Here is an 8,455-nt window from a genome sequence, read left to right as displayed (position 1 = left end):
TCGACAATGTCCTAGGAACAAAGGAGCAGAAGGAATTGGAGGACAATGCTGCAGACTCGAGAGGTCTAATCCCATGTTCAACTAGATCAGCCATCGAGAGACAATTTCAAAAAGAGTACACCAACGAGATGTTTAGGGGTGTCCAAATGGAGTTTGGGAAGAAGGCTGATTGCACTATTCGTGCTGTGGATGAACAGGGTGACTTGGCTTGGGTAAAGGTGGAAGAGGAAATACTAGTCTATGAGACGACCCGGTATGTTACGTAGTCCATTTTGACCGTTTGACTCACGCGGTTCGATGTGATTGCAACTTGTTTAAGAGTGCAAGTATATTATGTTGCCACTGTCTTATAGTACTTTCATCTTACAAAGTGAATGAGGTGCCTTCCTGCTATGTTCTACCTTGTTAGAGCAAGAGCATAAAGCGCAAGCACACCTATATTAAGAGTAGCCACGACGTTAGACATTTAGATGAAAGCCACAACATATTCAGAGGGTTGTGTGCACATTTCTACAATGTTGCACAGGAATTAGTGGATTGTGATGATGAGACAGACATGCTGCACAATATTCTGGAGGATGCAAGGGCCAAGCTAGTAGATTACTGTGGCAGGATGCGGAATAACACCGTCCTTACTGCACACAATAGCATCGCCACAGACCCTTCAACCATTTTCGGCACAGAGGACATTCAGGCCCCATCAAAGGTAACCACTAAGGGTCGTCCAAAAGGCAAAAGGCTAGGATATGAGTTGGATAAATCAATCAAAAAATCCATGCAGAGAAAGCGGAAGAGTTTATGCAACGTATGTATAATAATTAAATTTAAACTTCACTTTTACAACGTTTTTATTATGTCGATAGTGAGTTGGTTTTGATTGAGCTTGTTTGTTTCTAGATAATCGTGTAGAATCTACTGCAAATCAAGATTCGGAGGCTTCCACTCAGCAGATTGCTTCGCAAGGACTTGGTGGATTCATGTTGCTGTTAAACTCCTTCGACAATACCTAGATTGTTTATGATATAGCATCCATTATGTTATATTAGAGGTCCCTTTTGTTAGGTCTTACAACTCAATATCTATGTTTCATGGATATTTTCTTTGTATGGGTTGGCTATGCTAAGAAAATTATAAAATTGGTATTTCCAGGGCCTTATCTTGATGCTACTCACGTGTCCGGCGTGTTTATATTTTTTCTGGATGTCGTTTGACTGTTTGTAGAATATTGTTTGCATAAATACATGTCGTATAATCTATATTTTAACCATTTATTAAATTTGGGATTTTGTGTGCGTTTAACTTCGAGTGCCATGTCTAGGATGTTCGCTTTACTATGATTATTGATGGTTATTTTTCTTGTGTTTGAATGGTTACTTCTTATCGGATTAGCAATTTGTCTTTGATTATTTAAATGTCGTATAATATGGATGTTCGATTCCTTAGGCTTGTGGATGGTTAGTTTTTTGTGATATTCGGATGGTTATTTCTAGTGTAGATTATGAAGGGTGTGTTATTAATTACAAGAATTATAATGCGGATGTTCGGTTTAGTAGGTTTGCGGATGGTTATTTCTATTTGTGTCCGGATTGTTATTTAGCGTGTATTACAAATTAATAGGTTACTTGATGGTTACTTTTAGTGTGGATTACGAATGGCATGTTATTAGTTACATGAGTTATAATGTGGATGTTCGTTTCAATAGGTTAGTGGATGGTTACTTTTAGTATGGATTCTGAATGGCATATTAGTTACAATAGTTCTAATGCGGATGTTCGCTTCGTTAGGTTAGTGGATGGTTATTTCTATTTGTGCCAGTATGGTTTTTTAGTGTGGATTACGAATGGATTTTTTTAAGTGTGTATTACGAATGGTGTGTTAGTAGTTACAAGTATTATATCGCGGATGTTCAGCTTAGTAGGTTACCGGATGGTTATTTCTATACGTTCTGAATGGTTATTCATAATACTAAGGAATAGTGTCTTATTAGGTACAAGTAGTACAAGGTGGATGTTTGATTTATTATGTGAGTGGATGGTTATTTAAGTTGTAAGTTGTGATTCACCTTGTGTGTTGATGGATGCTGTTAATACCAGTGTTGTTCCTTACTCAGAGCTTTCAGGAATCGTTAACTACATGCAAGAAAATCAAATGCTTTGCAATAGAAATAAACCATATAAATGGATTTTGCCATGATAATTTAGCAACTCTGTTGTAACAAAACTCCAATCCATAGACACAAAAAGTAGCTAAGAAGATTTGAGAGTATTGTTTGAAAACTAAGTACAACTATCGCATTCTCCTTTTCCGAGTCTTCCTCACAGGTAATTGTCCTACTCTTTCCATCAATGACCTTGTGCTTGGTGCTGTGAAGGGTGATTTAACCACCTTTTTCTTGTTTCTTTGACGGTTGCGGCGAACACGTCCATCGTTCTGCTCCAAGAAAGATCGCACAAGCTGGATTGATTCATTATGGGCTCCCACGACAATATCTAACATCATCTCACATCTCATTGACAGAAGCATTTCCTATGTAGTGTTTAAAAATATTAGCACGTTGTTTAATGTTGTAAATTAACATGAGATGGTAAAAACAACCAAAACATAGACCGATATGTTAACTTACATCATTCCATTCATCTATGTTACAATCTTCATTCCATGTCTCCATGAATTTGATGGCATAGATACCACAGTCCCAACTAGATAATCAAGTAAAACCGATGCCATCAATAAAATGGTTATGCTAAACCCACTTGCGAAGTAATCATTTATTGGGTTTGTTGGTTTGAACTACTTACCCGTTTGGTTGCATGGGGACTTTGGCATACGCACAAATTGGGCCATTTGGACTCCGGTCATATGTCGGGATGGCCACCTTCGCCATGTCTTCAATTAGCTGTCCCTGAAAATCACTCAGCAATCTCTATTCAGCATATGTTTTAAGTGGTTCATGTATTCGTGAATAATGCTTAAGGAAGTGTTTGATCTTACCGTATATGAATCTAGTTTCTTCCTTTCATCGTCATGTGCCTCATCATGAAGACTATCGATTACCACAATCCTTTTCCTTGCCACTTTAAATGCATACAGCCACCAATGTCCTCGTGAACACATCGGAATAAACCACAGTCACAAAAATTCACGCATCACAACAGCGTAAAAAATTAACCGTATCTGTACCATGAAGCATAAACAGATCAAATGCTACACAAGTGAAACAATCATCCCAATCTACAGGCACCAATAGGCGATACATCACCCGTCCTAATTATAATTCCTTCTATTCAACAAGTACTACTCAACAGATCGATCATGGAAAAACATCAAGAATTGTCCTACATATGCAACAAACACCTAGCAAAATGTGCAGAGTAATTGACACGAACAAATACATTCTCATCTAAATATGCTGTATCATGCAACATGTAAAATACATCAATGTCTCACCCATTTTCTTTTTGCTGCATCCACTTTGTTAAAGAATCTGGAATCGTCTCCAAAGTTTGGACCCAGGCCCTTATACACCGCTTCTGGCCCGTTATGGAATGATTCGAGGTTGTGCGGTTGCATGACTGTTTCTTGTTGTCAGAGCATCAATAAGTTGTAAAGTGTCGACAATAAGTTGCGAAAATAGTATATTATTCATACCAATATGCCCGGACAGACATAGTAGAAATCACGTTTGAATCTCTTGGACTGTGCATCATTGAATGCGTAACACATCCATTGAATGATCTGCGGTGCAAAATTAAAAATCATGATATAAAGTGTACGAAGAACGCAATAAGTGAAAATAAAACATCGAGATTAAGCACTTACGTTGCTGTTAACCCAACCACGTGCTTTCAAAGTACATAGATCCTTCCTCAATAGCCGAAGATATGGCCTACCTTCATAGGTTGCCAACAGCTCCTCTTCGTTGAAGGAAGAGTTCAGAATCCAACCTTGGACTATGTCTTCCTTATCCTTTCCTAAATTAACACCCTTAAGACTTGGATGTACTGCTGTGATTGGGGATGTGGTCGGTGGCTTTTCAAGCTGTGTCAAGCCAAGTGAAAATCTAGACCTTCCGGGACTCGGGGTCTGGCACTATGACTTATTCGGCATCACGGTCTTCAGCGGTTCCATTTCCAATAGCTTGGTGTATTTCTTCTGTTCAAATTTTATCAGTATCTCCTCGACTTCTGGACACCGCACGAAGTTCAAATCAAACTCTCTGCATCGAAAGTAACAAAGTAAGGCAACTCAGATAGCACTCGGATGGAAGTCACACGTAAATCAAGATACCTCCATTACATATCTACAACAGATGTAAACTGATAGAGCTTACCTGTCAAAATCATATTCAGTAACTTGCACAAGTGATGTGGAAGGTGTAATTGGATCAACTTGATGCGCATCAAACTGTTCGGCATCCTCATTTCGCTGCTCACCTGTCAGGCTTGAGCTGTGATCAAATAAACGGTGCTTTGGAGAAATATCTGGCATGTGGTCGTCGTCGTCGGAGTCAGAAACAACTGCACTCCTCTCCTTACGCGTCTCCGCAATACGTGCTGTACGGCTGCCTTTACCGAATTTGGGTCTGACGACCAGCAACTTTCTTCGGGTGCCTATCTTGCTTTCCTGAATATGGAATATCCACCAAATTTTCATGCTTTTAGAAAGAAACAGCTATGGTATATACTCGCATACAAATCCATGACCACAATAGAAAACTCAATTCGTAAAAAGGCTATGTTGATTCTTATAACAACATAAATCACACTAGGTAAACATCCTAGCCAGATAAAATTACACATAAACATCGAACACATCTAACACAGCGCAAACCCATATTCGACATCAAACCCGAACAACATCAATAGGAGATCAGAGTAATTAATTCATGATGCCAACACATGTAGACACTAAGATGAACTCACCCCTGGTGGCACTGTAGGGCTTCCAGGAAGTTTTGATTCACATGTCCTTGATGGTGTTTCAACTGGTTTCCTATAGTCCACATTTGTAACAGATGCCTCCTTGCATTCCTGTGTACATTCAGCGAGAATTCCATATACCAACTTCAATTAGTTCGACATACAAGTACACTGATGTGGAACCTATAAAACATCCAAATTCTATAGGAGCGTGCCTCCAGTTGTGCAATTAAAATTAAACACTAGAAGTTATAGAGCTTTACTCCTGCATTCTCTCTTTTCGCTCTTTTTTTTAGTTGCGTATTCTCTCCCATTCTTCCTGGTTCGTAATTTTGGCTTCTCTCGAAATTTTTCCCTCTTTCCGATGGGACCCTAACATCAAAGGGTCAACTGAGCGTACGAAACACTCATCCGAAATCCCGAGGTAGAAAATTATAAATGTCTTAGTTGGATTATATTATAATAAAGAATATATCATCCATCCTAGTACCTCATCAATCACATTGCTTGCCTTCTTTTCAAGTTCTGATGCAGTCCATGCAGTCAACCATGGCTCTGGTTCTTGACAGCGCTCTAGTGCACCATGCCTTAGCCGCTGAAAGTACAAGAGCTGGATGGAAAGATTGTACGGTTTCTTAGTTCAGCATTACCGCAAGTGGGCTAAATAAGCAAACGGACAATTAAACTTACCATTAGGGCAAACATGTAGCCGCCACAAGTTTCAAGCTTCTTATTTTGGTGTGTTTCAATCGCCTTCCCGAGCCACTTGAATGTCTTCTGTGCCCAGTTAAATTTGCTTGGATCTGAGACATCCAAAATTGGAGGAATGTGCCATGGAGAAATTGTTTGTTGGCTGGTTGGATAGAGGAACATCTTTATGACCACCAATATGAAGTGGCTTCTAAAATTTATCCTATCCGCTTCTGTGTCCATAGGGCAGGCATAAACGAAGTCGCGCAGCTGAGTTGTTGTCTTCTTTTTAAATTGCTCTTTGATTTCTCTGTGAGCCGGATTCTTTTTTTCTATTTTCGGAATGTCAACCCCTACATTTCAGATTAAAATAAGCAAATAGAATAATTTTAACCATACCTAAGAGCAAAACCCACAGCAAAATAAATGACAACAAATTCACAATGAAAGATAAGGAGCTGACCATTGGAGGGTATCCCTAACGCCCTTCCTATTAACTCAGAACTAACTGGGATGTTCCCAACATCCACTATAAGTGTGTCTGTCTCCACATCATAAGCCCTGGCTAGTTGAATCATTATCGTCTGCTTGACTGCCCAGCAAGGAATATGCTTCACAAAGCCAAACCCAATAGCATCGATCTCAGCTAACTTCGCATCGGCATCAATTTCTTGCAAGTGGGTTATCATCCCGTTGATGTAGCATGGAGAACATCGCGTTTCCACTAATTTCTATTAATAAACACAATACAAGTTATGAGAAATAAAAAGAATCAAAACTTTGTTAATACAAAACCCTGCTTACCTTTTTTCCCATTAAAATGCTGTTGAGCAAGTGAAACTTAGAGTAGGTTCTTGCCTGTCAGGAAACATTCAACCATAAGTCTTGATATGAAACACACATTATCATCTGACTATAATTGCAAACACAGCAAACAATCCGAAGCTCTGTACACACACAACATCATGTACCAAGACGGATTAAAAAATAAAAACGTTGCCATGAACAATTAAGTTGTCGTTGCAATGACTCCCATATTAATAAAGTTTTCTATTAGCCACTAACAAAATTAAACATCCGTCATTTTTAGAAATTAAAGGTCAATCAAATGAACCAGAAACAGGTAAAGAATTAACTACTAAAATATCAAGCCCAGGCTCCATCAAATTTAAAACATGTTTGCTTTAATCCAAATATCCATGAACCATGTGATATTACTATCCATGCTTTAATTTAAAAAAAAATGTGAAAATCAACAGCATAACACCCACAGTCGTGTGCAGTAAGAGTACATAGGCAGTAAAAAAAATCAAGTTAAACAAGGTCCTTGGAAGCATACCTGTAAAAAAATGAACTTCTAATTACGTAAGTCACCAAAGCAAGTCCTAATATAACCAGCTATAACCAGCTTGCTAGGCTCCAGAGATTTGCAACATCAGAAATTGCTACCTAAATGATGTAGATCATGTCACATTTTTTGCATCCATCTTTTCTCACAAAATTGAACATCCGTCATTTATAGAAATTAAAGGTCAATCAAATGAACCAGAAACAGATAAAGAACTAAATACTAAAATATCAAGCCCAGGCTCCATCAAATTTCAAACATGTTTGCTTTAATCCAACGAACCATGAACCATGTGATATTACTATCCATGCTTTAATTTAAAAAAAAAAGTGAAAATCAACAGCATAACACTCACAGTCTTGTGCAGTAAGAGTACATAGGCAGTTAAAAAAATCAAGTTAAACAAGGTCCTTGGAAGCATACCTGTAAAAAATTGAAATTCTAATTACGTAAGTCACCAAAACATGTCCTAATATAACCAGCTTGCTAGGCTGTAGAGATTTGCAGCATCAGAAATTGCTACCTAAATGATGTAGGTCATGTCACATTTTTTACATCCATCTTTTCTTACAAAATTGAACATCCATCATTTACACTACAAGAAAATAAGTCTATTGCCACGCTTTTGAAGCGTGGCGAAAAGCTGAAAAAAGCGTGGCGATAGCTTTTCGCCACGCTTTTGAAAGAGTGACCTATGAAAGGGTGGCGGTTGCTCTATCGCCATGCTTTTTTTTCGCCACACTTTTTTACAAATTGGCACTTTTAAAAGCGTGGCTGTAGGTGGGAGATATGGCCACGCTTTTAAAGCGTGGCAATAGGGCAGATCTGGACACGCTTTTAAAGTGTGGCAAAAGGAGAGGTATGGCCACGCTTTTAAAACGTGACAATAGGAAGAGATACGGCCACGCTTTTAAAGCGTGGCCATAGTAAGATATACTGCCACGCTTTAAAAGCGTGGCGAAAGCCTTGTTAAATTAAAAAAAAATTCTTTTCCTTACTTGATCTTCATTGCTACACAATATAAATTTTCAATCCTTTTTTATTACCAAACCTACAAATATAGTATGCAATTTTTATTACAAGACATATCAAACAATAATTAGTGACATATATAATTTACTATAATTGTTTTATACATTAAAAAACTAATATTCAAATACAAAATAAATCTCGAGTTCAAATTCCAAAACTAAAAACCGAAGAAAAATACAGAAACAATACAAGTTAGAACTGCTCATAATATATCAAATTACACTAATAGAGATGCTCATCAGCCTAAATACTTGGTAAAAGATCATAATCAACCTAAAACTGCTCCACTTTGTGCATTAAGCGTTCAAGTTATCCATTCCAATACTAACCTGCAGCAAAATATCAAAAACAAATTGAACCAACAAAAACGATATATATAAAAATATTATAGGAAATAATCTAATTTATGCATGTATTAACAATTCCAAATTAAACCAGGTTCACATTCTACTATAAAAATTCATCA

This window comes from Arachis ipaensis, chromosome B06 (assembly GCF_000816755.2).
Source record: "Arachis ipaensis cultivar K30076 chromosome B06, Araip1.1, whole genome shotgun sequence".
NCBI classification, from domain to species: Eukaryota; Viridiplantae; Streptophyta; class Magnoliopsida; order Fabales; family Fabaceae; genus Arachis; species Arachis ipaensis.
Note: the sequence above shows the minus strand (reverse complement) of the source record.